The 8,514-nt window shown below is 40.5% G+C and overlaps 1 long non-coding RNA gene across 1 annotated transcript; it reads left to right on the top strand.

Annotated features, from left to right (window-relative positions):
• The first annotated feature begins 2,030 nt into the window (after positions 1-2,030).
• On the top strand, positions 2,031-8,016 carry LOC103381107 (uncharacterized). The gene is made up of 3 exons (XR_003050140.1): positions 2,031-2,930; positions 3,410-3,472; positions 7,960-8,016. It is a non-coding gene; the product is annotated as an uncharacterized LOC103381107 (long non-coding RNA).
• Positions 8,017-8,514: the final 498 nt, after the last annotated feature.

Genomic DNA, 8,514 nt, shown 5'->3' on the forward strand with positions numbered 1-8,514 from the left:
GAGAAAAAAAAATTTCACGTCCATTTGCCTAACAGAACTCTTCATCCCGATGTCTTCAGTGTTTTGAGTCAGAGTCACTGCTCGTCTTTGATTGAAGTAGTCGTCAAGTCATCGTGACGAAAGTGAACTCTTGTCATACTGTAATCATGTCCCCTCTGAAATGATCAGAAATGATTTTCTTTTTTTTCCTTTCTTCCTTCCTTCCTCTTCATGTTCATCTTTTTTTCCTTCCTTCTTCTTCTTTCTTCTTTTTCTTCTTCTTTATTTTCTTGATTCATCATTCTCCAGAGGGAAATGTATCATCTGTGGCTAACATTGGTAGGTAATCACAGCCCAGATCCTATGACCACTAGGCCACTGGCTGCCCACATTAGTGGCCCACTTATAGATTCTGAATGTCACCTAGATCTTAGTCGACCCTCACCAACCTCGATGTGGTCCAAGTTCTTCACGATGAAGACTTTTAGGAACGTACCGTCACGATTCAAGTTTAAATCTATGGCCTGAGGTCACAAGGTCACTCTTGTTTGTTGACCCTTGAATTAATTCACACACAATTCTGACATTCAGACTCCTGAAGGAAGAGACTTTTGATTAGTGTCGTTATTTTTACAGAAGCTACATTGATGTTTCAGAGTGTGTGTGTGTAGTGTGTGTGCGTGGTGTTAGTGGATGGAACGCTCTTCATCCTGCTACTGCTTTTATGTGTTGTAGTCTGTATTGGTCCAGGATTTTGTAGAAGTGTGTGTGTGTGTGTGAGGGTGTGTGTGGGTGTGTGTGCCACATATGAAGTACTCCTAAACCAAGTGAACTTGCTCAAAGTAACAAGGTTCAAGAGAGGTTCAGCTGGAGAGGCTGAAAGTGAGTGTGATGTTGATGCTTAGGATAGATATTATAAGTCTGTGTGTATGTGTGCGCATGTGTGTGTGTGTGTGTGTGTGTGTAGAAAGTCCAGCAGAGCTCCAGCCGCTCCAGTAAACTCTGGGGAAGGGAGAGAGAATCCAAAGTCAGTCTGTGGAGAGTGAGGGTCTTTCCCTTTTAACTAAGACTCCCCTGGACTCTGTACACACTACAAAATTACAAACACACACGTGCACGCTCGGAGAAACGCGTGCACGTGTCTGGATACACGCACAGACGAAGCTGGAGCTCACACATCCTGACAGAGGCATGAAAACACACACTCCACGCACAAGGGACACAGAGATGTGGATGTGCACACAGACATAAACTCACATGGGATGGTGCTCGTCACACACACACTCACACACACACACACACACTCACACACTCTCTATCTTCCTCTCTTTTTGTTTCCCTCAGTAGTTCCTCGCTGTTTCATCTGACAGCTTATTCCCAGTGTGGCTCCACTCTGTATTCACCCTGGATCCCCTTTGCACAGACACACCACGGAACACACACACACACACAGTCACACACACACACACTCCCAAGTGCAAACAAGCGAAGAAAGGTGACCTCGGTCCACACACACACACTCGTACAAACTTGTAGTCACAACCATCAGACCGTCAAAGACGTACAAATTCACCAAATTTAAATTTCCATTTCTTTTCCACAGTTGAAATAAAACGGCGGTGTTTCACCGTAGACTTGAAGAATTTGCATATTTCCTCAAATGTTCATCGTGTCTGACATAAAGATGAGGTTTTGTCTAGTGTCGTTTTGGGGAACAGGACTTTTTTACATTCACAATTTGTGCTTTTTGTTTTGTATGTACAGAAACAAAACTAGGGCCAAGGAATCGAAAGCTGGTGGTGCTGACGTCCCTCATGTTGTTCTGTATTGTGGTTATATATCAAGTAAAACAATGATAAATATATATTACATACTGTATATATGGAATGTAACATTACATGTACTCACGTGACTTTTATTGATTCGATTTGTTGTGTACTTAAAAACTGTAATTTTTCTTTTACTTAAGTATGCTATGTTTTTCTTTATTTATAAGTATTGTACTTAGGTACACTACGGAAATCATATTTGTTACTGTCAAAAAAGGGGAAATTAAATCGCGACCTCTAACAGATTCTCACGTTTCCAAAGGTACCTGAATGCACCTCGTTTAGAGCCCGGGAAGTTTGGGGGTTCCGTTTATTATTGCGGCCATAATGAGGGGATAAGTAGTGTTTTAAAGCCGTCTGAGCTCACGTCACACGGAAAACCCCAGCGAATATTATAAGTTTAATTATAAAACTTTTAACTATTCTAACTCTCTCTCTACTTTTAAAATTAAAAACTGTAATTTTTCTTTTACTTAAGTATGCTATGTTTTCTTCGAAGTATTGTACTTAGGTACACTACGGAAATCACATTTGTTACTGTCAAAAAAGGGGAAATTAAATCGCGACCTCAAACAGATTTTCACGTTTCCAAAGGTACCTGAACGCACCTCGTTTAGAGCCCGGGAACTTTGGAGGTTCCGTTTGTTATTGCGGCCATAATGAGGGGATAAGTAGCGTTTTAAAGCCGTCTGAGCTCACGCCACACGGAAAATCGCAGCGAATATTAAAAGTTAAATTATAAAACGTAATAAGATAAATATGATCGACCAGTAACGTGTCTACGGTGTGGTTTTTCTTATGAATATTGAAGCGGTCGGAGAGGATAGAGTGTCCACCCGCGATGCTCTTACATTCGTAAGGTGCTAACAAACGGATAATTCCTGACTTTATATATAGAAGTTTGGGAGAATGTAACAGCGAAATAGAGTTGTTGTCACTGGAAATGGTAATTTTTACTCCACCTTAATTACGTTAGCATAAGCAACAGGTTATAACACGTTATAAGTGTAACGTAAGCAGCAGTTAGCAAAAAACTTCAGTGTTTCCGGTCACATCAGTGTTGTTTCTGGTGAACAGCAGAATGGCCTCCGTTCCTCGTTGTAAACACAGACTGCGCAGGAGGTGAATAATTTTTTCTAATAAAACCATTTTTACAAACATTAGCATTTTTGAGGTGAATAATTTTTTCTAATAAAACCTTTAACAGTTTTACAAACATTAGCATTTTAAAATATCCTTGATCCCTCAATTAATAAAATATTGGATTTTTAAAAAATATGCTGAAACCATAAACCTTTCCTGCTAAATATGTTTGAGTAGTTTAGCTGTTTTTTTAAACTGCATTAGTAAAAAAATAAAATAAAATCACATTTACTATAATCTGGTGCCTCAGATCACACAGTTTCCAACCTGTTGACATCAGAAGCTAACGCTCAACATTGTCACTTAAGAGCTTAACTAGTTACAGCTTACAGCAACCAGTTAACTTCATTAAAATTGCTGAAGAAAATCTCAGAATTTTAATTTTATTAAACCACTCTCTCTCTTTCTCTCCCTCTCTCTCTCTACCTCCCTTCCTGACTCTTTGTCTCCCTACTTAGGTTTTCCCTGAAGCACTTTGGGCAGAATCCCAGTGTTGGGCAAACCACCAGCATCTCCTGAGAGTGAGTGACATTCAGCCACTGTGCATCTGTGTATATAGTACATGTGCATACATACGCATGTGAGTTTCTGTGTGTGCCAGAGAGAGAGAGAGAGAGAGAGAGAGCGGTGGCTAGCCTTGAACCATCAGCCTAGCGGCACTACAGTAATAACTACAGGACTCAGTCAGTACCACAGGCAATGTGTGTGTGTGTGTGTGTGTGAGAGAGAGCTGTAGAGCTCTATGGGTGAGTGTGTATAGTTACAGGTGTATAGATCAGTTTGTGCACAAACACTTTGACCAGAAATGGATCAGGATCATATTCCATATCTGTATTTTAAACTCAGTTTATCCAGTGAGTCGTAGCCAGTCTGTTAAATACACAGTTATAACTCTGTGGATTATGGAAGGATGGATGAATAGGTAGGCAAATGGTTAAATGATGGATGATTACATGAAATGACAGATCAATGTACGGATGTATGACTGATGGACACATGAATGGATGAATGGATGGATGATGTATGAATGGATAGATGGCTGTATAAATGGATGGATGGATGATGTATGAATGGATGGATGCATAGTTCTATCTAATAAACCCAATATATACTAGGAATTATAATGTATATTATATATATTATCACTCTGCCCTCTCTTCCTAGTCATTCTTATAAACTTCCACTTCTCCTCTTTTAACTATTCTACCTCCCTCTCTTTCTATCTTTCCACTTCTCCTCTTTTAACTATTCTATCTCCCTCTCTTTCTATCTCTACCCCCCCCCTTCTCTCTCTATCTCTCTATCTCTCTGCTTGCTGCAGGGTTGATTGGAGGTTTTGTCACGCCTGCTTTGACAGGCCGGGCAGAGCTCAGGTCCCAACGGTTTGGCAATTATCCTCTAACCCAGCAGCCTACTACTGCACAAATGCACTCGGTCTCTCTCTAACGCTCTCTCTCTCTCCTGCTCATACACACACACACACACACCCACACACACACATTCATGGTCTGCATGTCAATACCGTCAGAGATGGGGAGACAGGCTTGTCTGTGTTTTCCATTTTCGTCTCATTTTCTATCTCTCTCTCTCTCCTTCTCTCTCTCCCTCTCTCTCTCTCCCTCTCTCATTAGAGGTGTGGGTTTTTGAGGGGAGAAAGGTGTGAAACTCCGGAGACTCTCTCTTAACATTCTCCTCTAATATACAGTCCATCTTAAGCCATTCAAGGCCTGAACTAACACTGGCTCTCACACACACACACACTCACACACACACTCACGCGCACGCTCATGCACTCACAGTAATCCTGGGAGATCACAGCGACTCCTCTTCCTCCTGCTAAGTAGCCTCAGAGCCGTGGAGAGACTGGCTGACAGTCTCTGCAGCTTAGTGAATGTACAGCAGCTTGTCAAGCACAGGAAGTAGCTTAGGCTGTGGAATTAACTTAAACATGCATTTGACAAAAACACAGAGGAGGGAGGGAGGGAGGGAGGAGACGAAGAAGAAGACGGAGCCGCAGCATCTGACCACATGTTCAGTAAACCAGTGCGGTCCGTAGCCTTTGACCAAAGAGTTATAAATCAATAGGATGAACATTGAGTTGTAAAACAACTTTTAACAACAAAGCTGTTTTTCTAAATATTCTCCATTTAAATCTGAACTTTTCTGTAGTGGTGTTTACGTCAGATAAAACAGGCACCAATGTTTTTACTGCTATGATTGGCTGCAGCCCCCTCTCCCCCACCCCACTATCCTGAGAATAAATGCATAAAAGTGGGACAGTGGAATCAAACCCAGAGCCTTCTGGTGGCAGGCAGGGGTCTCTGCCACTGCGTTCACCTACTTTGGATTAAATTAATAATTTCTTTTAAGGAAATTGAAGAAAATGTTTTACAGCATACTACAGTTAGTATTATTAGACTCAATGGTTGTTAATGTTAATTACAATGTTTACAGTTAGTATTATTAGACTCAATGGTTTTGTTAATTACGATGTTGATTAAATGATTAAATTCATGGTCGTTACCCTCATACGTGGCACTAGTTATAACTTCAGTTATTGGGTTGTTTGGTCTGGACCAGGAAAGTTCCAGAGATTGCGGAACCTCCTAACTGAGAGCGAATTTGTCCGTGTAAGTAAGAAAGTTTGAAATAATTCAGAATAAATAAAGTAAGTTAATTCTAGTCGATCGGCACTGCTGAGTTATCTTTAGGCCACGCAGCAGTTGCTCTCCAGTTTGCCGGGTTTTCCACACAGCTAGCTGGTGGTCCTGGATTATCCCACGGGGTTCATCAGACAGCTCATCAAGATGAGTGACAAGTGCAGCGGTGGACACTGAGGGAACGTTTTTTTTTGTGTGTTTCACAGTCGGGACTGTATAGGTGAATGTTATTAGCTGAAGCAGCAGCAGCAGTAGCAGCCGCGGAGGATTCAAACTGGGGGGCCAAGAAGCTGCAATAGAGTGAAATCCTGGGCAGACGAGCGGAGGAGTAACACACTGTTTTACACTTAGTGTGTCTAATATTACACTTCACTGAGTCGTGCGGGGAAGTTCACATATTAAGGAGATATATTTTCTATTTTTGTGGCTCTTAGCAGCAGAGGAAGTTCCCGTTCACAGGTGGCAGTAGTTAGTGGTCTTTTTTTTCCACACCAGGCAACATTTTAGTTTTTATGAGCTGACATTTGAGTTGACATTTGAAACAAATATAAAAATAAATAAAAGAATGATTACCTTTTGTGGACGAGTTGTTTTGGCGACTGGTAACTGAATTCTTTATATATACTTTTTATTTTTTTACTTTAGAAAAATGTATTTCTCAGTTATTAGCTAATCTATAATCAATATTTCTGAAATATTAAAACGTATGAATAAATAAAAATGAGATAATCAATATTTCTGAAATATTAAAACTATTTTATTTTATTTGCAAATTAGTTTCCCAATAATTAATATCATATAATAATTACAGCTATTAAACGAAAACATTTTTTAAAATTTTGATTAATCGTGATTAATCGTAATTTGACCACCAACAGAAGGCACATTTTTGTAACAAAAAGTTTTGCCCTTAGTCTGTGTAAACACCACGTGTATGGACGGTGCATTGGACAATGATGAAAGAATAGATGTGGGAACTATTGGATATACTGCAGTAAAGTGTGTTATAAAACTTGATAAATTCACAAAGTTCTATCTGTGTACTGGATTAGGTCCAGTCAACCCTCCTAAATGTTTCTCCCGAGGCCTTGTTGAAAGTGAATGTGAGCAGCTGCAGATTTTTCCTCTGATTAAACTCCCGTCACCTTTTTTTTTAACTTCTTTAATGAAGTTGTTCCTGTTTCTTGCCCTCTTCCCTCTCACGCCGCACCGCGGCACCATCGCCGTTTTCTAGCTGAGTGCCCTGGGCGGCGTAATCGTCAAATCCATCAACCCACTCGCCTCACATCAGATGAGCTGGCTGCTCTTTGATGGAGATGGACGTTGTAGCTTTATCAAACAGACAAAGCAGTGATCTTCCCTTCCGGCGTAAAACAACTACATGCACCTTACAGCAACAAACGCATCTGTGGTTGTGTGCGTGTGTGAATGTGTGTGAAGGCAGAACAAGTAGATGGGTGTAATTTCATAGGTGTGTGTGCTTGACTGTGTGTGTGTGTAGGCGGACCTTGCCTGAAGCTAAAGTCATTGAACAGTTAAGGAGTTCCTGCTACACTCCAGGCTAAAGCTGAAATGCAACCGTTTGACCATGTGTGAAATTACCACCTTTTTATGAGTGCATGCACACACACACAGTCTCACACACACATACGACACACAAATGCTTACAAATACACAATTATACCTACTCACAAACATACTGCAGCACTGACAGGCGGCAAACACACACATCCAAAAAACCTCGTGCAGAATACATGACGTGGCTGTTAGCTGCCGTGTGGCACAGTGACATGGAGGAGCCTCAGAAGTGCTAATACGGTAGCTCTGCCTGCATGTGCACGTGTGTTTCAGCGTGTCCCGTGTAAAGGGCTTTTTCATAACTGTTTAGAGGGAAAAAACTGAAGATATTGAAATACCATAAATTCATAAATTCATCTTGTTAATGAACAATGAATGTTTGGGAAGGTGGCGGCGAGAAATCACAGCTACGTAAAGAGAATTGCAAATTTGTGTCTTCAGCTTCATGATGTAGTGCCACAAGGTTGTACCCTTGGACCTTGTGTTTTCTTTCAGTATATTCTTCATTTGTGCTCTATTTTGGGTAAACATGGCATCTTTGATCGCCCTAGTGCGGTTGTTCTCAAACCTTTTTGCTCGTTCCTCACCAGGTGGGCCTTGTCTTATCCTTTTGCAGACATTGTCAGATTTTTGTTTTGCTTATTTTTACTGTTTGTTTTTTTTATTCTAAATATTGAATGTCTTTCTGTCTCTAAGCTTTGTTTAATTATACTTTTATAATGAATTTTAATGTGAAACACTAATCCAAAAAAAATATTTTTTTATTGCAGTTCCTGGAGAAAAACCTAGACACATGTCCAAGATATTCCAAGACCATCTCTCCAAGGTAGGACTCTAACTGGTTACATTCTCTCTGTGAGGCAGCACCAATACCCACTAGTCCACTAGACCGATTATTCTTAATCCATACTGCTGTAGATACCAGTTTCTAACCAATGTTAAAGTGAAGAAAATAGATGATAATGTCTACTCAACTTATGTGAATAACACCTAATAATTATATTTTTTTACTTTTTGTTCAAATTGTTATCAACATGATCAAAAATTTCCCTAAAAGTGCCTTCAAAGAGATAATGGCTAATGTGGCTAACAGATGTTGAAGGTTCAGTATCAGTCGGTCGCTGCAGTGACAGTAGAAACAGCTTAGACTGTGAACTCCACACTGAATCTGTACACAACCTGTTTATCTAGCTGTCAATCAGGCTATCAATGTGTGTGTGTAACACACACACACACACACTCAGTCCTGGAGGTGCAGGTCTAGTAGGGTAACGTAGTCTGGAGTCTTTTGCTATGACTATGTGTCACAGCACGTTATCCCAAAA

This window comes from Cynoglossus semilaevis, chromosome 7, assembly GCF_000523025.1.
Source record: "Cynoglossus semilaevis isolate Cse_v1.0 chromosome 7, Cse_v1.0, whole genome shotgun sequence".
Lineage (NCBI taxonomy): Eukaryota > Metazoa > Chordata > Actinopteri > Pleuronectiformes > Cynoglossidae > Cynoglossus > Cynoglossus semilaevis.